General features: G+C 45.9%; 1 protein-coding gene across 2 annotated transcripts in view; it reads right to left on the reverse strand.

Moving 5' to 3' along the window:
• The window catches only part of ELK3 (ETS transcription factor ELK3), a 61,089-nt gene extending 46,945 nt beyond the window's left edge, over positions 1-14,144 (reverse strand). For both annotated transcript variants that reach the window (XM_030548510.1, XM_030548509.1), the window contains exon 1: positions 13,734-14,144. The gene's annotated coding sequence lies outside the window, so the exon portion shown is untranslated. The remainder of the gene's footprint in view (positions 1-13,733) is intronic.
• Between the last annotated feature and the right edge of the window lie 10,891 nt (positions 14,145-25,035).

Here is a 25,035-nt window from a genome sequence, read left to right on the forward strand (position 1 = left end):
AACAGGCAGATGATAAAGGGATATGTGGAGATATTACAGTGAAATGCTACCACCAGAGAAATGTATGTTGTAACAGAAGTCTGTTCTGCAGCTGTATTAGCATGTCAGTTGTTTCACAAAACTAGCAGAGTGAAACTTTTACAATACCATAGTTAAATAACTTTAACAAATATCCTAAGTAGATGATTGTACAAATGTAAAAATACTACGTTTTAAACAAATTCCTATTTATGTTTTGTTTTTGCCAGTATTTTTGAGAAAACTTCATCTTGCAAGATGGCATTTTACACACAGCTAATACTTAGCGCATCTTCTATGTTAACACTTAGAGAGCCCATTATACATTTGAAAATTATTTTAAAGATTGAAAATCATGTACTTGGGGATACTGTGACAATGATTCATTATGTGACTTAACAGCATTTTTGTTAGCAGCTAACACTGTAGTATGTTTAAAAATAAATGAAGAAAACATTGTAAAGGGCCATGCATACTGGTATGGAACATTGTGAAGGGTGAGAGACAGGATTTTCTGTTATTACCCTTGCAGTTAGGATGTTAATAAACCTGAGGTACCAAATGAAGATAGTACACATTTCAAAAACCCCAGAAAATGAGTCAGCGTGGCTGCTCTGTATTTGGAACCCTCTGATATGGAATAACACATTGGCATAGACAGCACAAGACAAGGTGGAAATGGTTCTGTTCTGTGAAACAGACTTTAGGGAGCTCATGCAGGGACCAACGTCCTCTGCACGCCATGAAGCTGCTCTGCATATCCTGACACAAGTTTTTGAAACAGGACTATCACACACCAAGAAGACCTTTGGCCTCCATAGGGTAGGGGGAGGCATAGGAGTGTCAGGATCTACTCCAGTCCCACTAAGGGCTGCACTAGCAAACACTTTATCGTATGCTTAACTTAAAGCGTGCAAGTAGTCCCATAATATTAATAGGAGTACTCACATACTCAGAGTTAAGTATGTGTTCAAATGCAGTTGCAAACAATTTGTGGCCTGCAGGATTCCTTCTCCCTCATCTCAGGAAGGGAGTTAACCATATCTCTGGGGCACCTCTTACTTACTGCTGTTGATTAAATTTGGGGGGCAAAAGAGGAGCACTTTCTGTGCTGGGAGTTTGCCGTCGAGTCTGATAGGACTCTGAGCTGGTTGCTGTGTTTTGAAATCTAGACTTGGTTGTTGACTGTCCTGCTAAGTTGCCCTGCAGTTAGGTAAATTAGCGGCTCCTTTCTAGCAAGGGCTCTTAGAAGTGAGACCAGTGCAGTTTTTAACTGCATAAGGCAATGATAAGAGGTAACTGAGAGAGAGGGGTTGAGTCACCCATTCCAGTTGTGTTTGGGGCCCAGGCTTTAAAAAGCATGCGGGCTCCCTGTAGGCTGGTGAGATGAAGGCAACTTCAAGACTAAGGGAGTTCACCAGTGGAGGAGGGCAGGGCTGCATGGTTGTTGTTTTTTCCCCCCTTTCCTTAACTTGCAGGTACTCTACAACAGTGGTTCTCAACTGGGGGTATGTGTACCCCGGGGTATGCAGAAATCTTCCAGGGGATACATCAACTCATCTAGATCTTTGCCTGGTTTTACAACAGGCTACATAAAAAGCATTAGGGAAGTCAGTACAAACTAAAATTTGTGTGGTGTTTAGATGTGCTTGTAATTATTAGAACTGGGAGCACTGGCTGTTGGGAGTCTGAAAGGACAGGAAACAGGAAGGAGTGGGGAGGAGTTGAGGAGGCTGAGTGACAGTTACAGAGTGTGGAACAGCAGCTTGGGAAAGAGGTTTCCACTGTAAAAATAAAGTCCTGTTGAAGCTTGTTAGTACCTTGCCTGCTTGATACAACAAATTTCATACAGACAAAGTGAGAAAGTAAGCCATTTTTCAGAAATAGTGTGCTGTGACACAGCTGTATTTTTATGTCTGATTTTGTAAGCAGGTGGTTTTTAAGTGAGGTGAAACATGACATGCGCAAGGCAAATCAGATTCCTGAAAGGGGTACAGTAGTCTGGAAAGGTTGAGTACTGCTGCTCTACAAGGAAGAACCTACCATGGGATGGAAAATGGCATGTCACCAACACCACCAGTTGCTCTTTCTCTCTCCCTGCATCTGTGGGGTCCCCGATCAGACAGGCATCCTAATCCTGGAGGCTTCCACCCAGGCCCTGGCTTTGACCTACTGGGACTGGGGCCTGCATGTCCCTGTTAATGAAAGTCTGACAGGGGAATGACCATGTGTGAGAGGTGTCTGTTGGTGGAGTCCCTCGGGAAACAGGTAAGAAGAGCTGCAGGAGGAGGTGCCTCATCAGTGTAGCATACAGGAGTGTGAGGATTTCATTGACAGGACACACTTGGAAACATCTAGGATGGAGGATGTTAGCCAACTACAGATGACTACACCAACACCAGAGGAAGAAGGAAAACTGGGGCTGTATAGAGAGGAGACTGGCTATTGGCCACCTTGAACAATAAATAGTGCTTCACCCCCACCCATGTCCATTGAGGTGAGGGAACTGTTCATCGTACCAGCAACAAGACACACGGAACAGACTTCAATGGCTGAGGAGGAGGAGCCACCTGCCCCCAAAGCTGGGAGGCTCACAGTCACCTCACCCAGGAGGAGTAGGTGTAGGGTGCTGGTGGGTGGGGACTCCCTTCTGAAGGAGACGGAGGCATCCATCTGCTGACCTGACATGATTTCTGCAAAGGTGTGCTGCCTGCCTGCAGCCCACATCTGAGATGTTACGGAAAGGTTGCTGAGGCTCATCCGTCCCTCTGACCACTATCCAGGAGTGGTTTCAGGCCCCAGCATGCCAAGCGTGTGCTTGGGGCGGCAAGCCGCAGGGGGCACTCTGCTGGCCACCAGGAGGGCAGCAGGCAGGCTGCTTTCAGCGACATGCCTGCGGAGGGTCTGCTGGTCCTGTGGCTCCGGTGGACCTCCCACAGGCGTGCCTGTGGAGAGTCCACTGGAGCCACGGGACTGGCGACCGGCAGAGTGCCCCCCACGGCATGCCGCCGTGCTTGGGACGGCGAAATGTCTAGAGCCGCCCCTGCCACTATCCAGTGTTACTCGTCCATATGAGCACTAATGATACTGCTAAGTATGACCCTGAGCACAGGACTTCTGGAGCAAGAGTGAAGGCACGCAGATTGTGTTCTCATCCATCCTCCCTATGGAGAGTAAGGGCCCAGGCAGGGACACACGCATCCTACAGATGAATGCATGGCTATGCAGATGGTATTGATAAGAAGGCTTTGGCTTCCTCAACCATGGGATGCTGCTCTGAGAGGAAGGTCTGCTGGGATGAGATGGGGTCCACCTGACCAAGAAGGGGAAGAGTATCTTCGTGCACAGACTCACCAACCTAGTGAGGAGGTTTTAAACTAGGTCTAAAGGGGGCGGGGGACAAAAGCCCACAGATAAAAAAAAAAGGCAACCTTAACGGAGAGTTAGATGTTGGGGAGAGAGGGAGCATGGAAAATTACAATAGGGTCATAGAAGAAACAAGAGGGACATCAGCAGAGGAATTTCCTCCACATCTTAGATGTACAAATGCAAAGAGAATAAACAGGAAGAACTGGAAATATTAGTATATAAGCTAAATTATGTCTTAATTGGTGTCACAGAGACTTGGTGGGGTAAGTTCCATGACTTGAATATTGTTATGGAGGAGTATAGCTTGCTCAGGAAGGACAGGCAGGATAAAAAGAGAGGAGGTGTTGCATGATACGTCAAGAATATGAGCTTGTTCAGAGATTCAGAAGGAGGCCAGAGCAGACTAATTGATGTCTCTAGGTAAAGACGAAATAGGTAAAAAGTAGGGGTGACATCATCGTAGAGAGTCTACTAAAGACTACCAAAAACACCTCTACCTTGATATAACGCTGTCCTCGGGAGCCAAAAAATCATACCGTGTTATAGGTGAAACCGCATTATATCGAACTTGCTTTGATCTGCCAGAGTGCGCAGCCCCGCCCCCCTGGAGCACTGCTTTACTGTGTTATATCAGAATTCGTGTTGCATAATATCAGAGTAGAGGTGTAACAGAAATATCCCAAACACAAGATCCAGTAGTAATGGGGGATTTTAACTACCCAGGCATCTGTTGGAAAAGTAATATGGCAAAACGCGGAACTTCCAATAAGTTCTTGAAATGTATTGGGGACAGCTTTTTGTTTCAAAAAGTGGAAGTAGTAACCTGGGGGTCAGCCATTTTATACATGATTCTGACCAACAGGAAGGAATTGGTAGCAATTTGGAGTGAAAGTGCCCATGAAATGATGGATTTCATGATTATAAAAAAAGGAAGGAATAAGAGTAGCAGAATAAGGACAACAGACTTTAAAAAAAGCAGACTTGAACAGAGAACTGGTAGGTAAGGTCCCATGGAAAGAAAATCTAAGAGAAAACAGAGTTGAGGTGAGCTGGCAGTTGCTCACTGAAATAATATTAAAGGCACGACTGCAAACTATCCAGGTGCAAAGGAAAGATAGAAAGAATTGTAAGAGGCCAACATGGCTGTAACAGAAGCTCTTTAATGACATAAAAATCAAAAAAGAATCCTACAAAAAGTGGAAACATGGACAAATGGCTAAGAAGGAGTGTAAAAAACAAATAGCACAAGCACATAGAGACAAAATCAGAAAGACTAAGGGCTTGTCTACATCAGAAAGTTGCAGCGCTGGTGAGGGAGTTACAGCGCTGCAACTTTGAAGGTGTACACATCTGCAGGGCATCACCAGCGCTGCAACTCCCCGTTTTGTCTCGGGTGTAGAGGATCCAGCGCTGGTGATCCAGCGCTGGTAATCCAATGTAGACACTTACCAGCGCTTTTCTTGACCTCCGTGGAAGGAGGAAGCCTCTGGTAATCAAGCGGGTCTCCTTTCCCGGTTTGCTCTCTCGTTCCCGGAACGCCGAGCAAGCAGGTCTCCTTCCCTGCGGTTTGCTGGGTGGCTCCGGGAACGCGAGAGCAAACCGCGGCGAAGCGGGTCTCCTTTCCCGGTTTGCTCTCTCGTTCCTGGAATGCCGAGCAAGCAGGTCTCCTTCCCTGCGGTTTGCTGGGTGGCTCCGGGAACGCGAGAGCAAACCGCGGCGAAGCGGGTCTCCTTTCCCGGTTTGCTCTCTCGTTCCCGGAACCCCAAGCAAGCAGGTCTCCTTCCCTGCGGTTTGCTGGGTGGCTCCGGGAACGCGAGAGCAAACCGCGGCGAAGCTGGTCTCCTTTCCCGGTTTGCTCTCGCGTTCCCGGAACCCCGAGCAAGCAGGTCTCCTTCCCTGCGGTTTGCTGGGTGGCTCCGGGAACGCGAGAGCAAACCGCGGCGAAGCTGGTCTCCTTTCCCGGTTTGCTCTCGCGTTCCCGGAACGCCGAGCAAGCAGGTCTCCTTCCCTGCGGTTTGCTGGGTGGCTCCGGGAACGCGAGAGCAAACCGCGGCGAAGCGGGTCTCCTTTCCCGGTTTGCTCTCTCGTTCCCGGAACCCCGAGCAAGCAGGTCTCCTTCCCTGCGGTTTGCTGGGTGGCTCCGGGAACGCGAGAGCAAACCGCGGCGAAGCTGGTCTCCTTTCCCGGTTTGCTCTCTCGTTCCCGGAACGCCGAGCAAGCAGGTCTCCTTCCCTGCGGTTTGCTGGGTGGCTCCGGGAACGCGAGAGCAAACCGCGGCGAAGCGGGTCTCCTTTCCCGGTTTGCTCTCTCGTTCCCGGAACCCCGAGCAAGCAGGTCTCCTTCCCTGCGGTTTGCTGGGTGGCTCCGGGAACGCGAGAGCAAACCGCGGCGAAGCGGGTCTCCTTTCCCGGTTTGCTCTCGCGTTCCCGGAACCCCCCTTGAAGCCGCCCAACAGCGCTGCAGTGTGGCCACATCTAACACCACTTGCAGTGCTGGTTGCTGTAAGTGTGGCCACTCTGCAGCGCTGGCCCTATACAGCTGTACTAATACAGCTGTAACAACCAGCGCTGCAAAATTTTAGATGTAGACATGGCCTTAGGCACAAAATGAGTTACATTTAGCAAGGAACAAAAAAGGCAATAAGAAGAAGTTCTTTAAATACATTAGGAGCAAGAGAAAGACAAAGGAAAGTGTAGGTCCTCTCCTTAACAGGAAAGAGCTCATAACTGATGACATCAAAATGGCTGAGGTGTTTAAAGCCAATTTTGTTTCAGTCTTCACTAACAAGGTTAACGGTGACCAGATACACAACACAATTAATATTAAAAACAAGGGGAAAGGAACGCAAGCCAAAATAGGGAAAGAAAAGGTTAAAGAATATTTAGATAAGTTACAAGTATTCAAGCCATCAAGGCCTGATTAAATTCATCCTAGGCTACTTAAGGAACTAACTGAAGCAATCTCAAAACCATTAACAATTATCTTTGAGAACTCATGAAGGACGGGTGAGGTCCAAGAGGACTGGAGAAGGGTAAACATAAAAAGGGAGAACAAAGAGGACCGAAAGGAATTAGGTCAGTCTGACTTCAATACTTGGAAAGATACTGGAACAAATTATTAAACAATTTGTAAGCAAGTGTGGCTACTCAGGCTTAGCCTGAGGCACAGAATCTAGTCTCTGGTTAACTTTTTTCACCGTTTATGGATATACCTCCCTGAAGTATGTAAGTATCAGTCTATGATAAAACAGACTGCAAAAGCATCAGTAATGCTAGTGGGTCAAAATCAGATATGGTATTAACAGGCGTAACTCCACTGGAATCGATAAAAATTACTTCAGTGGCGTTCTACCTGCTTATACCAGGGCTATACTTGGGCCATTTTGTTCTTAAGTACATCATTTAAAGTTAAAGCTGCTACTGAAGTATGGAGTTTTAGAACAGACTGGGAGATACTGGCCATCTTTATTACAGAAGCTGGATAGACCAAGAATTTCAGGATAGATTTCTCAAAAACAACAAGGAGTCTGGTGGCACCTTAAAGACTAACAGATTTATTTGGGCATAAGCTTTCGTGGATCAAAACCTCACTTCTCCAGATGCATGGAGTGAAAGTTACAGATGCAGGCATGATATAATGACACATGATGAAAAGGGAGTTACCTCACAAGTGGAGAACCGGTGATGACAGCGCCAATTCGATCAGGGTGGATGTAGTACACTCCCAATAATAGATGAGGAGGTGTCAGTTCCAGGAGAGGCAAAGCTGCTTTTGTAATGAGCCAGCCACTCCCAGTCCCTATTCAAGCCTAAATTAATGGTGTTAAATTTGTAAATGAATTTTAGTTCTGCTGTTTCTCTTTGAAGTCTGTTTCTGAAGTTTTTTTGATCAAGAACAGTTACTTTTAAATCTGTAAAAGCAGCAGAGACTCCTGTGGCACCTTATAGACTAACAGACGTTTTGGAGCATGAGCTTTCGTGGGTGAATACCCACTTCATCGGATGCATGCAACGAAGTGGGTATTCACCCTCGAAAACTCATGCTCCAAAATGTCTGTTAGTCTATAAGGTGCCACAGGATTCTTTGCTGCTTTTACAGATCCAGACTAACACGGCTACCCCTCTGATACTTTACTTTTAAATCTGTTATAGAATATCCAGGGAGGTTGAAGTGTTCACCTACTAGCTTTTGTATGTTACCATTCCTGATGTCCGATTTGTGTCTATTTATTCTTTTACATAGGGACTGTCCAGTTTGGCCAATGTACATGGCAGAGGGGCGTTGCTGGCACATGATGGCATATATAACATTAGAGATGTGCAGGTGAATGAGCCCTTGATGGTGTGGCTGACAGTCTTCTGAATTGCATGTCCCACTATAATAATTTTAAAAATCAGAACTTCATTAGAAGAACACATGGGGTACATATACTGGCATTATATGATACTGAATTAATCAGTAGTTAGTAGGACAGTGATGTTATTGAATGTAGTGCTTGTTACAGGATTTTTTTTTGTTTTATTATATTGCTTAGAAAAAAAAACAAAAATATTTTCCAAAAATGGATCCAAGCTAAAATCTATTTTTAAAGAAAAACCATTTAAAAACTTTAATTCTGGAGAAGTTACCATTAGATATAAAGATGTAAACATAACCATTTAAGTAAATGCTGAACAAAGACAAATAAGCATGTTGTTTTAGGAAAAAGAACAAGAGTACTTGTGGCACCTTAGAGACTAACAAATTTATTTCAGCATGAGCTTTCGTGAGCTACAGCTCACTTCTTCAGATGCACAGAATGGAACACACAGACAGGAGATATTTATAAGGACTCTTGTTCTTTTTGCGGATACAGACTAACATGGCTGCTACTCTGAAACCTGTTTTAGGAAAGTACACACACAAGGTATATTGTGTCTCTCATCTGGTTTGTTTCCATACATTTACCATTTTATTTTTCTGTGTAGTGAGCTAAACTTTCTGTTCCTACTTATCAACATTCTGCTGCAAATCATGACTAATTCTTAAATCATACATAATTCAACAAAATACTTCAACATGAAGACAGATATGTTCAGTCTTTCAAGAGCTCTCAACAGTCTCAAGAATATTAGCTGATTCATTAAACAAGCTACAGACCAAGTAAACATCTGCCTAATGATTCAGGGTTATATGATTCCTTATTGTGGAAAACAGTGAGGAAAAACTCTATAGAAAATTACGATTACAAATCAGTAGTGGGACCTACAGAACAGTGTTTTCAAAAGTACATTAGCAACAGCCTGTTGTAATTGCCATTGGGTGTGGTCACAAAAGACATCTAGCAGTTGAAAACCAGGAGAAATCTTGTTGGAACTAGCACAAAATAGACCTATGTCCTGGAATCTATCCGATGGCTCTAATAGAAATTCAGAAGTCAATATTCAGAATCAATGTAAATTGGAATAAAACCACCACAGGAATGCTATGTGGATTGATGATAAATCCAGATTTCAAACACATCCAATAAGTCATGCCTTTATGTGATGGACTGGTTGATCAAACAAGTCTTTTCCATCTCTAGTTTATCTTATTCTGTGACACAGGACTCTTTGGCCCACAAATGACCACAAATGGGTATACAAACTGCTTAATGATTTATAACTAACATGTATTGCCAACTGATTAAGGCAGGCTTAGCCTAGGGTCCCTTTTCCCCAGGAAATTACACTTTCTACAGATAACATGCATCATAAATAACTGTGTACTAGGCTTCCTCCTCTGTTAGCAAACACCACAATCCCCTTTTTCATCAGTAGCCAAATCTTGAGTTACTTGAAAGTCTACTACTTTTCATTCTCCTGAAACTGGCATGACATCATGTAACTGCATTTCCCACATCTAAGAATCTGCACCTATATTTTTCATGCATCTTTGTTACTTAGCTTCCCTACACGACGCATTGTATGGGAGCATATGGCCCTTAGCCACTACCTGGGGCTCAATGCATCTGTGTGAACCAACAAATTAATGTAACATTTTCATTGTATAATAATTCTTTCATAACAAAAAGCATTTAAATTCTGTTGTACCTCAATATCAGGTTTATAAAATCACTTGATAGCTATTACCCTCCTGTAACACTCCTCCATCCTACACACACTCCCTGAGTTGGCATCTATTCCAAAAATGGGATTACAAGGTGAGTGTACAGCTGACACGATCAAATTCACTGTATAAAGAAAGACAAAACTTCAGCCTTTGGAGTAAAATACTTACTTTGTAATTGTGACTTAATTTAAATGAAGTACCATCAACTGAATGTAGTAAAGCACACTATGAATCAGTGAGTAGTAAGTCTCTCTAATGATTGAAAGTAAAACTGATTGTATCTCTAGAAGTAAAGAATAGGTAGGTGTGTGTAGTGTTTTGTAAACTTATTTATAAGGTTGATTATTTTATTTATTTGAGATTGTGCTATTTGTCTTGGTCTACTACATGTAAGTGATAATGTGACATAATAAGGGTACATGGATTCCCAGGGTGTAAAAAAATTTTCTTTACATGGTACAGCTCTTGGAAATGTTTCAGTTTATAAATACTCTGAAAAAACCAAATGTATGGAACTCTTATAGTGGAAATATTAGGTAAATATAAAATGAATAATCATTGTAGGTAATGATGTATGCTTTTTTCTTAATCACTTTTTTATCTTACTCAAAATATTTAAAGAATGAGATAATATTTATTATATATACATATACAAAGCGTTTTTATAATTTAAGGGGAATCGCATTATTCATGAGTGGAAGAAAAAATTTGGACTTTTTCTCTCCACACTTGAATCAATGTATTTTATTTATAAAACACTTGTGGACGTTGTTTTACTGTTTAATTCAAATATGTAGTACATATAACTGATATTACTATTTTCATGTACATCATTATGAAGGCATCACAATGTTTTTACTTATTCTGAATTAAATGAAATTCATATAATTAACATATACTATACCAGGGTTTCTAAAACAGGGGTCGCCGCTTCTGTGGGGAAAGCCCCTGGCGGGCCGGGACAGTGTGTTTACTTGCCCCTTCCGCAGGTCCAGCCGATCGCAGCTCCCACTGGCCATGGATCGCTGCTCCGGGCCAATGGGAACTGCTGGAAGTCCCTCAGTAAGTCCCTCAGCCTGCACCACTTCCAGTAGCTCCCATTGGCCCAGAGCAGCAATCCACGGCCAAGGGAAGCTGCGATCGGCCGGACCTGCGGCCAGGGCAGGTAAACAAACTGGCCCGGCCCGCCAGGGGCTTTGCCTACAGAAGTGGCGACCCCTGTTTGAGAAACCCTGTACTATACATATGTGTAGCCTATATAGATGCAACAGATGAGATTTTGAAGTTCCAACAATGTTTACATAACCCTGCTAATTAAACTAGAGTGTAGATTTAACAGAGTTCATGTTTAATGTTAGGGACAGTCTAATAGGACTTCTGTTGTCACAGAATATTCACTGGATTATAACTTGAATGTTTTGGTTCCTACCCAACAGACTTTGAAATATTGAATGTTCCCAGTAATATGATTCTCTCTTGAAAACTCAGATTTTCACTGAAAGATGAACTCTCTGAAAAGAGAAATAACACTTACTGTCTGAAGATCATCTTTGATAGCTGACCAGGAATTAGGCATTTTCTATGTTTAATATATCTTGTCTCTAAAGTTCTTGTGTGACCGCGTATGAAATGAATGTGTGTCTCACTCTGGCTGTAGTGGACAGTAATCCACCAATGAAATTGCCTTGCAATGTGGCATTGGTCAAAACTCTCTTCTGTACAGAAAAACTTAGCACACGATGAACACAGAAAGTAAAGGAAATGCTGAGGATGATTTTAGGTAAAGATGTGTTATTTCTTCATTCAATCATCATATTTTTGCACAGTATTTAGTAGCTAAAAGGTGCCAAATGCAGTGTTTCTTGGCATTACCATGTTTATCATATATATTTTTCTTTTACACACTTTTTGCTTTTTCGATATTTCTTATGTCAGAAAACACTTGTGTCTAAAACTTCATTTTCTTTGTTATATTCTTTGTTTGCTCCATGCTCCCTTTGTACAACTTCTTACTTTAAATTAGACAGTAGGCATCTTTGCAGGCAGGGAGAATATCTTTCTGTGTGTGCAATAGGGCACCAATTTTGAATAGAGCCTTTGTGCCCTACTGCAGAAGGCATAAATAATAATAAAGCCACTTTATAAACCACATAAGTTGAAAGGCATAAGCATGAATTAGATGTCAATTTTAAATTAACCAAATAAAGTGACAAAGCAACAAGATTCTGTCCTTTTGTCCACTCACCACAGTTCTAATGTACCCATCACCATAGTGTCCTAGCACCTACCAGCAAAAGTGTAATTTTTAGCTGAAAAAAACCTATGCAAATTCATAAGATCATCATAGATATCTGGAACATGTTTAACTAAGTACAACGTCCTAAATATCTCCCTTTTCAGACAAACCCCCCCACAACTATCAAATATTTGTAAATTACATTTACGCTTAAAGTTCTGAAACTAACCAAGATTTTGCAAAAGCAAAATATTAGATGAGTAATGCCTCTTTGTTAGAAATTAGAATGACACCACTGACTTTTTTTGAAAGCTGAAGACCCCATGATTGAAAAGATGCTGCATTAAATAAACTGGTCTGAATCCTATACCCCTAAGTAAATAAAGATGTAACTTGTCTCCCTTTCAACTGCAGTGGTAGAAAGGCTGACAGGGCTTCACAAAACCCTCCTGTGTTAGGGAACGGAAACTCCTAATGAGATTAGTTGGTGTGTGTGCAGACATTACTTAGCCATGACTAAATGGGCTCTCTTCCTGCAGCCAGTGGAAAATTCAGGGAACTTTTTCCCCCTGCAGCATCAGAGTCCCTCTAACCTTCAGCAAAGCCAGATCCAAAAACAACTCTCCACTTTCTCTCTTTCTCCCCCCACCCCCGGTGAAATGTATCAAAATGGGCCAGAAGGGCTTTTGGGGATGGGGGACCTAAGAGAGCGGGGGAGGGCAGAGAGGGGAACTCTGAAGACTACAAAGGAAACTGTAAAAAGAGCAAATACATAAACCTGAGAAGGAGAAAACCACAGAGTTTCTTTGTGAGCTGCAGTGACTCATTTTCAAGATGTTGTCTGCTGCCAGTTTCAAACCGGAAGCGCATGGCAATTAGTCTTGCTGTTTCCAGACGAGCCTGAAACTCTCCCGACACTTTTTTTTAAATCCCCCCTTTTCAGTTTCTGCAAGAACCCTCCTCCCCACACAGCCCCCTTCAGCCCTTGCGGGGGCGGCGGGGACCGGCACATACTGCCCCATCGCCTGGGCGTCCTGACACACACCCAGACCCCTCCCCCAGTCACTATTATGATTATTTTAATTTTAAAAATGGCCCACGTGGCCCTGCAATTGGGAAGCCCTGGGCAGCGAGTGAATGCAAAGCGCACCCCAAAGGGCTTCCTGGGCAGTCAGTTATTTCTGTCTGTGATTGATGCTCCCTCCCCAGAGAGCCCTGGCAGATGGTGGCCCCCTGCCTCTCGTCCCACGCGGCCCCTGACCCCTTCCTGCCCCCCCAAACACACATATTTCTCTTTCCCCTTGCAGAGCGCTCGCCCCTCAGCTTCTTCCCCTTTCGACAGGCAACTATTCCTCGTCTCCTCTCTCCCTTCCCCAGCCGGGGCAGGCCGTGCCCCCCTGAACCCCGACTCAGACTGTGACCCTTCTGTCCCCAGACAAGGCAGTGACCCCCCCTTGTTCCCCCAGACAAGCAGTGACACCCCCTTGCTCCTCCCAGGCAAGGCAGTGACCCCATTGACCCCCTCGGGCAAGGCAGTGACACCCCCCTGCTCCCCTCAGGCAAGGCAGTGACACCCCCATTACCCCCCTCAGACAAGGCAGTGACCCCCCTTGCTCCCCTCAGGCAGGCCCCCGCCGTGCTGCCAGGTATCCCTCGCGGGGCTCCGGGCCCTGCCCCCCGAGTTATCACCAGGCATTTCTGCCTTAGAATAAATAGTTTGCTCTGGGTTCCTGCCACTCGTTCCCTTGCACAGACTGCCCGAGAAGCTGCTGTCCCCGCACCCAGCCCAGGCCCCTTCCAGCTACATTGTCCTTTATCAGCAGATTAAAAGCCAGAAGGGAAACACTCTGTGTGGTGCCTGTGGGAAGAGCAGCCCCCTGCCCCCTTGGGCCCCGCAGCGCAGCTGCATCCATTCTCCTATTTGCCTGTCTGTCTCCCCTTTGCTCTCGTTCCCTGCCACCTTCCCAAGCCCCCAAAACTTTGCAATACTTAGCCCGAGCTCAGAAGCACTTTTACATACCCAGAGCCTGGTGGACTTTTCCAATCTCTCCTTGTAGTTTAAAGGGAGCTGGGTAAAATCCTCTGGTTTTCCATGCTGACAGTCTTCTGCAAGCGCTCTGTTGCTCTTGTAATGAGATCCTGGTTTTTTTCTTTTTTTTTTTTCTTGGTTGGTGTGTATGTGTGTGTGAGAGCAGGAAGTTGGAGCAGTCAGACAGAGAGCCGGCTCACTTCCTTTCCTGCATTATTCCCCAGGCGGTTTGCAGTCTGTGTAAACAGGCTTTTCCTCCCCTCTCCCCTCTCTCTGGCCGCTGATGTGCAGCATTGCTGTAATGTAAGACACACACATAGTAAAATGGGAATGGTAACTACACACACACACATACACACACATACAAGGAGCTCCAGCAGCTCCCTCTGACCTCCACCTCTTCCTGTTCTACACCCCAGGGGAGGAGCTTCAAAGAAGCTCAACAAACTGGCCCGTGAACAGCCTCTACTAAGAGCATAAGGTGGCTTTGCAAAATAATCAGTTTTTCCAAAGATAGTGGCTCAGAGCTGTTAAAGATGAACACGACCATGTTAATATTATTTATTAGTAATTATTACCACTTGTTAAAAATCAACAGTGCATTGAGCACCCTCCAAGACTGTAAGGAGACATGGTGTTTGTCCCTACGAATGTGCAGTCTCCAGATTTGATCTACAAAGCATGGAGCACCCTCAACTTTCATTGATTTCAGGGTCAGGGTCAGAGTGTTCCACACCTTGGAAGAGGTGCTGACCACTTCTCAGAACTGGACCTTAAGTAGACGGACACCTCAAAATACATAAACAACACCAAACATATCTACTGTTAAAAACAAACTGGAAAAAGAAAAACAAACCGTATTTAAATAGTGAAAGTGTATTCAAAATCTGAATTGAAAATCCCAAATCGGATTCTATGGTTTTTGGTTTGGCTCATTATAATGCCAGGCCATTTGTGAAATTCAGATCTGGGTTCAGATTATGAACCTATTTGAGGATGTTCAGAACTAGTGTTTTGGTTCACTCATCTCTGTTAAAAATTATAAGCATACACCATTTGGAGTTTAAATAATCTTTCCATGTTTTGCTTGTGTCTGTCCTGTACTGTTTGTTTCTGATGTTGATCATAAACTTCTTGAGTCAGGCCCCACATCTTCTTCTGTGTCTATATGGTGCCAAGCACCATCAATGATATTCTGTAAGTAATAATTACATATAAATCAAATAAACACTGCCCTGTAACATCTTTTAAATAGTCAAAAGATTAAGCATTCAAACAGGGTAATTAGATTTCAAAAATGTTCTTGACATAACATTATTTGGATGTTACCTTATTTTTGCTTGCTATGTTGGGGTTTATGGCTGCTATATTAATGGTAGATAACTGGAGTCAAAGAAGCTAACAGGGAATTGTCACAGTTGCCACTGAAAATTAGTCATTAGCATCTTGACATTTAGCAATGAGCAGATTGTAGGCTTTTCACGGAAAGTAGGTAGGACTCCATATTCTGGTCCCTTAATGTCCCACGTACAAGAGCATTGGGTAAGGTGAAATCTTTTCATGCATGCACATGTAAAGGTGTCAACTGTTGAGAAATGCCTTCTGAGATCATATGGAGTTTTAGAGTATGAGTTTGGGGGTCCACTGAAATCTCACTAAGTTAACGGGGTGGAAATGATGAACGGATAAGTAAGAGTTAATAGAACAGAAGTACTTCATATCTCTTTTGCCTGGAAAGGGTTAACAAGATCAGTGAGCCTGGCTGTCACCTGACCAGAGGACTAATCAGGGGACAGGATACTTTCAAATCTTGAGGGAGGGAAGTTTTTGTGTGTGCTGTTAGTGTTTGGTTGTTGTTCACTCTGGGGGCTCAGAGGGACCAGACGTGCAACCAGGTTTCTCTCCAATCTCTCTGATACAGGTTCTTATAGATTCAAAATAATAAGTACTAGGTGATAAGGTGAGTTATCACCTTATGTTTGTTTTCTTTATTTGCAAATGTGTATTTGGCTGGAAGGAGTTCAAATTTGTATTTTGCTGAAAGGATTTTACTTTGTACTTGTATACTTAGGCTGGGAGGGTATTCCCAGTGTCTATAGCTGAAAGACCCTGTAACATATTCCATCTTAAATTTACAAAGATAATTTTTACTGTTTTTTTCTTTCTTTAATTAAAAACTTTGCTTGTTTAAGAATCTGATTTTTTTTTTATTCTGGTGAGACCCCAGGGGACTGGGTCTGGATCCACCAGGGAATTAGTGGGGAGAAAGGAGGGAAGGGAGAGAGAAAGGTTAATTTCTCTCTGTGTTACGACTACTTTCTCTCTCAAGGAGAGTCTGGGAGGGGGAAAGAGAAGGAGGGGGGAAGGTGAATTTTCCTCTCTGTTTGAGATTCAAGGAGTTTGAATCACAGTGATCTTCCAGGGTAACCCAGGGAGGGGAGGCCTGGGAGAGGCAACGATGATGGAAAGGGTTTACCTTCCTTGTGTTAAGATCCAGAAGGTCTGGGTCTTGGTGGTCCCCGGGCAAGGTTTTGGGGGGACCAGAGTGTACCAGGCACTGGAATTCCTGGTTGGTGGCAGCACTACAAGTACTAAGCTGGTAATTGAGCTTAGAGGAATTCATGCTGGTACCCCATCTTTTGGACGCTAAGGTTCAGAGTGGGGAATTATACCATGACAGTTGGTACAACTTTAAATAACTTACCACTTCTGGAAAAAAATATGCACTGGGCATAGCCTTTACTTGTTTTAAGCACTACTGTAAATTTTTAGAACACAGTAGTCAAACTTCATTTGAGAAGCATACATGAAAATGTATGCAGGTAGATAATCAGGATTAGAGTTTGGTGTGCAACAGAGAGGTTGTCAAGGCACCAGAGTCAGGAAGATGATTTGCTGAAGTTTGGGGGTGCCAGAATTCCTCTTCCTGAAGTTATGATATGTTTCATTCATTTCTTCTAAGATCTGGGGCATGGACTTTCCAATGTTGTCCTCAATTGTTTCTTTTGCATGGTGAAGCAACAGAAGGGAACAAATTGTTTCAAAAAAGGATTTACGTCTCCAAACAAGCGATTTCTTTTCCCTTTCAAAATAATGTTCTGCCATTTAAAATATTGGTTTACAAATTAAAGTCCTTTGTTCACCCAAATAACAGTCTAGGAAGTCTAGATAAAGACTCCAGGCTGAGAGAAAGATGTTGTTGGACACCGTATGTGGGGTCTTGAAGGTAACTTGTGAAAAATGGAGACCAAAGTGTGGGATTTTTTTGTTTACTGAAAAAAGGTGATCATGATTTGTTTGAAGCACAGAGATTTCAGGAAGTTCTGTGGGCAGTGGAAAAACTCTGAGCTTTTAGATGGGGTCATTGACACAAATAATACAGGTAGATATTTGTTGGATAAAAATCTTTTTTTAAATGATTTGTATGCAGGATTGGTGCAACCACTAGGTGAACTAGGTGGTCGCCTAGGGTGCCAAGTGATTCGGGGCGCCAAAAAGCAGTGCCCTGGCTCAGCAGGGAGGAGCCGCCTTCCAGAGGACTGGAGAGCCAAAGAGTTGGCTTGCGGGGACAGCAAGCCCCAGCCATAGAGGAGCCGGTGCGGCGCAAGGGGGGCAGCAGCCCTGCAAAGGCAGCAGCACCACTAGCGAGGAGTAGCTGTGCACCCCGCCCCTCCTGCCCAGGCTGTGGCCTGGCGTCCCCCTCAGGGGCTCCTTCAGGTTGCAGCAGATGCATGCGAGCAGCAGCCCCTGTGCACCCCCCATTTCCTCCCACGCCGCGCTCAAGCTCTGCGGCTCCCGAGCATGTGAGCCACCGCTGCCAGGACGTGGGGCCCTGAGCCTGCTCCAGGAGAGGCAGCGGTGGCAGCAGCTCACGCTCCTGGGAGCCACAGAGCCCAAGTGAGGTAAGGGGAGAACTGAGAGGTGCACGGGGGCCACCGCCCACATGCATCCGCTGCAGGAACCCCGGGAGGGTGCGGGTTTCCCCCTCACCGCGCTTGGGTTGTGCGGCTCCTGGGCATAGGAGAAGGATGGCTGTAGGCGGGAAACAGCAGCAACAGCGTGGCCTCTCCTGCCCCATGGTGGGCTACATGCCCCGCCTGCCCCTGCTGCTGCAGAGGCTGCCACTGCCCTGGGCTCAGGCCACCTGGCTCCCCCTGAGTGGCTCCTGGTTCCTGCTGCTCTCGGCTGGCAGGTGCAGGGCCCAAACCAAGCCCAACCCCTTGCGTCTACTCCACAGCGGCATCCCCTGCCAACATCCTCCCAGGCGGCCGTGGTGGCAGTGGTTGGGGAGTTTGAGAGGAGGAGTGGCCCCCAGGCAAGTGGGAGAGACTCCAAGGTGAAGATGCTGCTGGCGTGGCCTGAGCACTGGATACTGACAGGTATCTGCCCCTGCCCCCGCCCGGCACTGCCTGACCCCCAGCCCATCCCAGCCCATCCCAGCCCAGTGAGAATTCCAGTGGGCAGCAGAGACTGCAGGAGCTGTGGGATAGCTACCCACAGTGCAATGCTCCGGAAGTCAACGCTAGCCTCGGTACTGTGAATGCAGTCCGCCGACTTACTACACTTAGAGCATTTTTTGTGGGGACACACACAATCGACTATATAAAAACAATTTCTGAAAAAACAGCTTCTATAAATTTGACCTAATTTCATGGTGTAGACATACCCTGAGAATCTTTATGAGATATGTGCATGGATAATATTGAAGGAATAATGTATTTGCCTTAAAAGTCTGCTTTACAGGCTTGGAGTAGAAATTAGTCACCAGGGGATAATTGCCCTTTGAGGCAAGGGGATTTGTTACTCTGCCTAACCTGGCTGGTGATGCAAAGCAAGGCTGAATTGTTTAGCTTTGCACAATAGTAAGACTTTGAATGGGACACCATCAGAGGCAATGGCAAACAATTGAAACACCTTAAAGATAAAAAATAAACATTACAAAGCCCTTACCCTTTCTGACAGGTTGTTTATAATGCAAGTTTACTAGTTTTTGGAGGTTGCGGGGGGGGGGGAGGGGCACAAGGTGGAAGTTTCGCCTAGAGTGCAAAATATCCTTGCACCGGCCCTGTTTGTATGTGCTCCCTACAAACATTGTGCTCTAAAGGACTTTGATTAGAGGGAAACTTTTTATCCTGTGTGGATGATAGCAAAATTAATCTAGTCCCCTGATTACCCTAAAACAGAGGTGGGCAAACTGCAGCCTGCATGCTGCATCTGGCCCACCAGCCGTTTTAAGTTGGCCCTCAAGCTCCCACTGGAAGCAGGTCAGGGGCCACTCCATGCGGCTCCCTGAAGCAGCGGCATGGCCCCCCTCCAGCTTCTATGCACTCCAATGGCCCCCTCCGGGGCTCCAATGGGGGCTTTAGGGGTGATGCTTGTGGACAGGCAGCGTACAGAGTCGCCGGGCTGCGCCTTCATGTAGGAGCTGGAAAAGGGGCATGCCACAGCTTCCGGGAGCGGCTTGAGGTAAGCGCCACTCTGCGCCTGCACCCCTGAGCCTCTCCCCATGCCCCAACCCCCTGCTCCAGCCCTGATCCCCCTCCCGTCCTCTGAACCCCTTGATCCCAGCCCGGAGCCCCCTCCTGCACCACAAACCCTTGATCCCCAGCCTCACCCAAGAGCCCACCCCCTCAGCTCAGAGCCCCCTCCCACACCCCACTCCCCCACCCTAGTCTGGAGCCCTGTCCACACTCTGAACTCCTCATCTCTGGCCCTACCCCAGAGCCCACACCCCCAACGAGAGCCCTCACCCCCTCCCGTACCCCAACCCCAATTTTGTGAGCATTCATGGCCCACCATACAATTTCTACTCCCAGATGTGGCCTTCAGGCCAAAAAATTTGCCCTAATACACTGGTTCACAAGTAAAATATGATGAATGAGGGAAAATGTTCATTATGCTGTAGAAGGCTTTGTCTGGCATAAAAGTAGTTGCTTAAAGAAAGGCAGGGCCATCTTAAGGAACTGAGGGGCCTGATTCGAATACCTGGCGGCGGTCCTGGTCTTTGGTGTCAGCGGAGGGTCCTTCACTCACTTCGGGTCTTCCATGACACTGAAGGACCCCCCGCCACCGAAATACCGCCGAAGACCCAGAGCGAGTGAAGGACCCCCCGCCACCGAAGACCCAGACAGCCGCTGGGTATGTAAAAAAAAATAAAAATTAAAAAGGCGCCTAAGGTGCGGAGCCATTTGAGGCACAGGCGAGGGGCCCGATTCCGGGGAATCAGGGGAATCGGCCTAAAACTGGCCCTGGCGAAAGGTGTCCCAATGGTGCAGATTTAAAAATACTAGCAATGTACTAGGGTAACCCACTGTCAGTGTATGTTGCATGCAGGGCCGCCCAGAGGATTCTGGGGGCCTGGGGTCTTCGGCGGTGGGAGGCCCACACTTCAGCAGTAATTCGGCAGCGGGGGGTCCTTCCGCTCCGGGACCCGCCGCCAAAGTGCCCCAAAGACCCAGGGCGGGGGCCCCCAGCTGCAGAACTACCGCCGAAGCGGGACCCGCTGCTGAAGTGCAGCCGGGTCTTCGGGGCACTTCGGCGGCAGGTCCCACTTCAGTGGTAATTCGGAGGAGAGGGGTCCTTCCACCCCGGAGTAGAAGGACCCCGCCACCGATGAAGACCGGAAGAGGAAGAAGCTCCAGAGGCCCGGGCCCCGTGAGAGTTTTCCAGGGCCCCCGAAGTGAGTGAAAGACCGCGCTCCAGGGGCCCCGAAAAACTCTCATGGGGGCCCCTGCAGGGCCTGGGGCCTGGGGCAAATTGCCCCACTTGCCCCCCCCCCCAGGGCAGCCCTGGTTGCATGTTTCCATCTGATCCACAGGAGCTGTGTCTGTTACACCGCCAACAACAAAACCTCACTCTTTACTTCAAGCTGTAGAGATTAATTCTTTCTTCTCTGGAGTTCCTGGTTCAGAGCTCAATGTTGGCCTCGATGGCAGCTGTCACGCTAGCAAGAGAGTAGACTATAACTAGTGACTAGCTCCATTGCAACTGAGTAAGACATAATACTGCTACTGGTGATCTGCCAGCTGGAATTCCCAAACTGATGGGGTAGAGTGAACCCAGGCAAAATATATGTGCCCCAGATGTCTCTTAAGTTCTGTTTGTCTAAAGACAATCAAACTTGTGCCAGAAGCTAACTGTTTAAAGCAGTCCCTTCATCCCCTGAGTAAGAGTTTCCCCTAATGCAGCCCCAAATGTACAATGTATAATTCTTCTTCATTTTTATTAGACATCCTTAATTAAGCAACCAATTTGTGTCTGTCTCTTAAAACAGATTTCAGGGTTTCTAAAGTTGACTATAAATCTTGTGCATTCCTGTAAGTACCCAATCCTTTATTTCTATAGTAAAATACAGGAAAGTTTTTCTGTGATTCTGTTCTCCATTTAAACTCTTCAATGATCATGTCTAAATCTGTGTTGGTACAGGACTTAGCACAATTTTGCTCCAATCTCTGGGACCTATACGCATTTTTTTTTCTTAAATCTATCATGATTCTATAAAAATAGCTAATTAATAAGTGCTAGGTTGCGGACAGATGAGGATAGTTGTCAGTTTATTTATAATAGTTTTATAAATGCAAATATATATTTAAAAAAACATATATATTGTATCCCTTACCCCTCCCCATTGTTTGTGTTCATATGTCCTCTTAGACTGAAAGTTTTGTGGTGCAGGGACTGTTATTTTGTACCTGCTTGTATAGCACCTAGAACAATAGGTTCTATAGTGATATCAATATTAAATAATAATACATCCTTTTATGTAATTCTAACCTGAACAAGTACCTTCCTGATTACTGGGGTATCTCCAAGAGGTTTTGGAATGCAGGCAAGTAGAATGTAATTACCCAATTTGGAATGATGAGCTAATTTATCGTGGGTTTTGTTTCACACCTGTCACTGTAATATCTGAATGCCTGACAAGTTGCATCAATAGTAATGAATGGTCCACCGATAGACCTGGGTTTTCTCTTCTCTTCGGCCTGGTCTACACTATGGGGTTAGGTTAAATTTAGCTGCGTTAGGTTGATTTAAAAATGACTGTGTCCACACAACCAACCCTGTTCCATCGACCTAAAAGGCTCTTAAAATTGACTTCTGTACTCCTTCCCGATGAGGGCAATAGCACTAAAATAGACCTTGTTGGGTCGAATTTGGGATAGTGTGGACGCAAATTGACGGTATTGGCCTCCAGGAGCTATCCCAGAATGCTCCATTGTGACCGCTGTGGACAGCACTTTGAACTCCGATGCACTAACCAGGTCAGTGTGGTGAACTCAGCAGCACCAGTGACCATGAAGTTCCCCCAGAATCACAAATGAGCTCCAGCATGGCCCAAAAGGGAGACACTGGATCTGATTGCTGTATGGGGAAAAGCATCTGTGCAGGCCAAACTGCGATCAAAAAGAAGAAATGCAAATATATTTGCCAAAATCTCACAGGGCATGTTGGACAGAGGCTACAACAGGGACACCCAGTAGTGCTGCATGAAAGGTAGGGAGCTCAGGCAAGCCTACCAAAAGACAAAGGAGGTAAACGGTCGCTCCGGGTCAGAGCCTCGTACATGCCTCTTCTATGATCAGCTGCATGGCATTCTAGGGGGGGACCCTACAACTATCCCACCCCTGTCCATGGACATCTGCAAGGGGGGAAGTCTCACACAACAGGGAGGAGGATTTTGTGGATGAGGAAGAGGAGGAGAAGAATGCACAGCAGGCAAGTGGTGAATCCGTTCTCCCTGGCAGCCAGGACCTTTTCATCGCCCTGGAGCCAATACCCTCCCACGGCGGGATCCTCGACCCTGAAGCTGGAGAAGGCATCTCTGGTGAGTGCACATTTGTAACTACAGTACAGGGTTTAAAAGCAATAGTGTTTAATGTTTGATTTGCCCTGAAGAACTGGGATGCACTCACGGCCAGTACAGCTACTGGAAAAGTCTGTTCACATGTCTGGGGATGGAGCGGGAATCCTCCAGGGACATCTCCATGAAACTTTCCTGGAGGTACTCTGAAAGCCTTTGCAGAAGGTTTCTGGGGAGGGCTGGCTTTCGCCCTCCACGGTAGGACACTTTACCACGCCAAGCCAGTGGCAAGTATTCTGGAATCATTGCAGCACAAAGCATGGCAGCGAATGGTCCTGGGTTTTGGTCGCATTCAAGCAACATTCGGTCTATATCTTTCTGTGTTAGCCTCAGCAGAGTGATATCATTCATGGTCACCTGGTTGAAATAGGCGAATTTTTGTAAGGGAACATTAAAAGGACCCCGTTTATACTGGGCTGTTTGCGCTTGGCTAAGAGGGATCATCCTGGAGAATAGCCACATGGCAAGGGAAGGGGAGAAGGGATCATCCCAGAGAATAGCTACACGAATACTGAAGTCCCTCCTTTTAAATGTGAAACCCAACCCATTGCTTGCTCTGGGAAAGGAGGGTGCTGCAGTTTGAAAACATTCTCACGTGTTATGAAGGCGTAAGAAGCCAACCCCGCGTACCAAAAGGCTTACCACGGACATTTGAAAACCGAATTCTGTTGCTCAGCCATGTGTGTGATGTGTCACCGTACCGGCAGGCGCTCAATATAAAAGGCAAAATGTGACCTTGTACCTAAAGCACATGTGCTATCTGCTGTGAATTGCTTGATTCACTGTGAAAGAGTCTCCCTTTTGTTCTCAGAAATATATCATCTTAAATTTTACTCTCCCTTTTTATCTTCCCCTCCAGGTGCAAATGTTTCTATGCTCCCCCTATCATCTCCATCTCTGAGGTTATCGCAGATTAGAAGGCGAAAAAAATGCACTCGCGATGACATGTTTTCCAAGCTCATGCAGTCCTCCCGCACTGATAGGGCACAGCTTAATGCATGGAGGCATTCAGTGGCAGAGGCCAGGAAAGAATTAAGTGATCAAGAAGAGTGGAGGCAGGACACGATGCTGAGGCTAATGGGGGAGCAAATGGACATGATGAAGCATCTGTTGGAGCTGCAGGAAAGTCAACAAGAGCACAGACCCCTGCAGCATCCACTGTCTAACTGTATGCCCTCCTTCCCATGTTTCATAGCCTCCTCATCCACATGCCCAAGAATGCGGGGGGAGAAGGGGGCAGGGAGGCTCTGGACACCCAGCCACTCCACTCCAGAGGATGGCCCAAGCAACAGAATGCTGCCATTCAAGCAGTTTGATTTGTAGTGTGGCTACAATAAACAATGTGGCCTTATCCTTCCCTCCTCCCCCACCCCACCCATGCTACCTTGTCTGTTATCTAATTTTCTTTTAATTATTAAAGAAAGAATGCATGATTTCAGAACAATAGCTACTTTATTTCCAAGTGGGGAGGGTGGTTGGCTTACAGGGAATTAAAATCAACAAAGGGGGCAAATTTGCATCAAGGAGAAACACACATAACTGTCACACCGAAGCCTGGCCACTCATGAAACTGGTTTTCAAAGCCTCTCTGATACGCAGTGCGCCCTGCTGTGCTCTTATAATCGCCCTGGTGTCTGGCTGTGCGTAATTGTATGCCAGGCGATTTGCCTCAACCTCCCACCCCACCATAAACCTCTCCCCCTTACTCTCACAGATATTATGGAGCACACAGCAAGAACCAATAACAATGGGAATGTTGGTTGCACTGAGGTTTGACCTAGTCAGCAAACAGCACCAGCGAGCTTTTAAACATCCATAAGGCACATTCTACCACAATTCTGCACTTGTTCAGCCTATAGTTGAACTACTCCTTACTACTGTCCAGGATGCCTGTGTATGGCTTCATGAGCCATGGGAGTAAGGGGTAGACTGGGTCCCCAAGAATAACTCTAGGCATTTCAACATCCCCAACGGTAATTTTCTGGTCTGGGAAGTAAGTCCCTTCTTGCAGCTGCTCAAACAGCTGGGAGTTCATAAATATGCGAGTGTCATGTACCTTTCCTGGCCATCCTGCGCTGGTGTCAGTGAAATGTTCCTTGCAATCCACCAATGCCTGCAGCACCATTGAGAAGTACCCCTTGTGGTTCATGTACTGATTGGCAAGGTGGTCCAGTGCCAAGATGGGGATATGTGTTCTGTCTATTGCCCCACCATAGTTAGGGAACCCCATTGCAGCAAAGCCATCCAGTATGACCTGTACATTTCCCCGAGTCACTACACTTGATAACAGAATGTCAATGATTGCATTGTCTGGTTGGATCACAGCAGCCCCCACAGTAGACTTGCCCACTCTAAATTGATTTCCGACTGATCAGCAGCAGTCAGGCATTGCAAATTTCCACAGGGCTATCGTCACTTGCTTCTCAACTGTCA

This window comes from Gopherus evgoodei, chromosome 1, assembly GCF_007399415.2.
Source record: "Gopherus evgoodei ecotype Sinaloan lineage chromosome 1, rGopEvg1_v1.p, whole genome shotgun sequence".
Classification (NCBI taxonomy): Eukaryota; Metazoa; Chordata; order Testudines; family Testudinidae; genus Gopherus; species Gopherus evgoodei.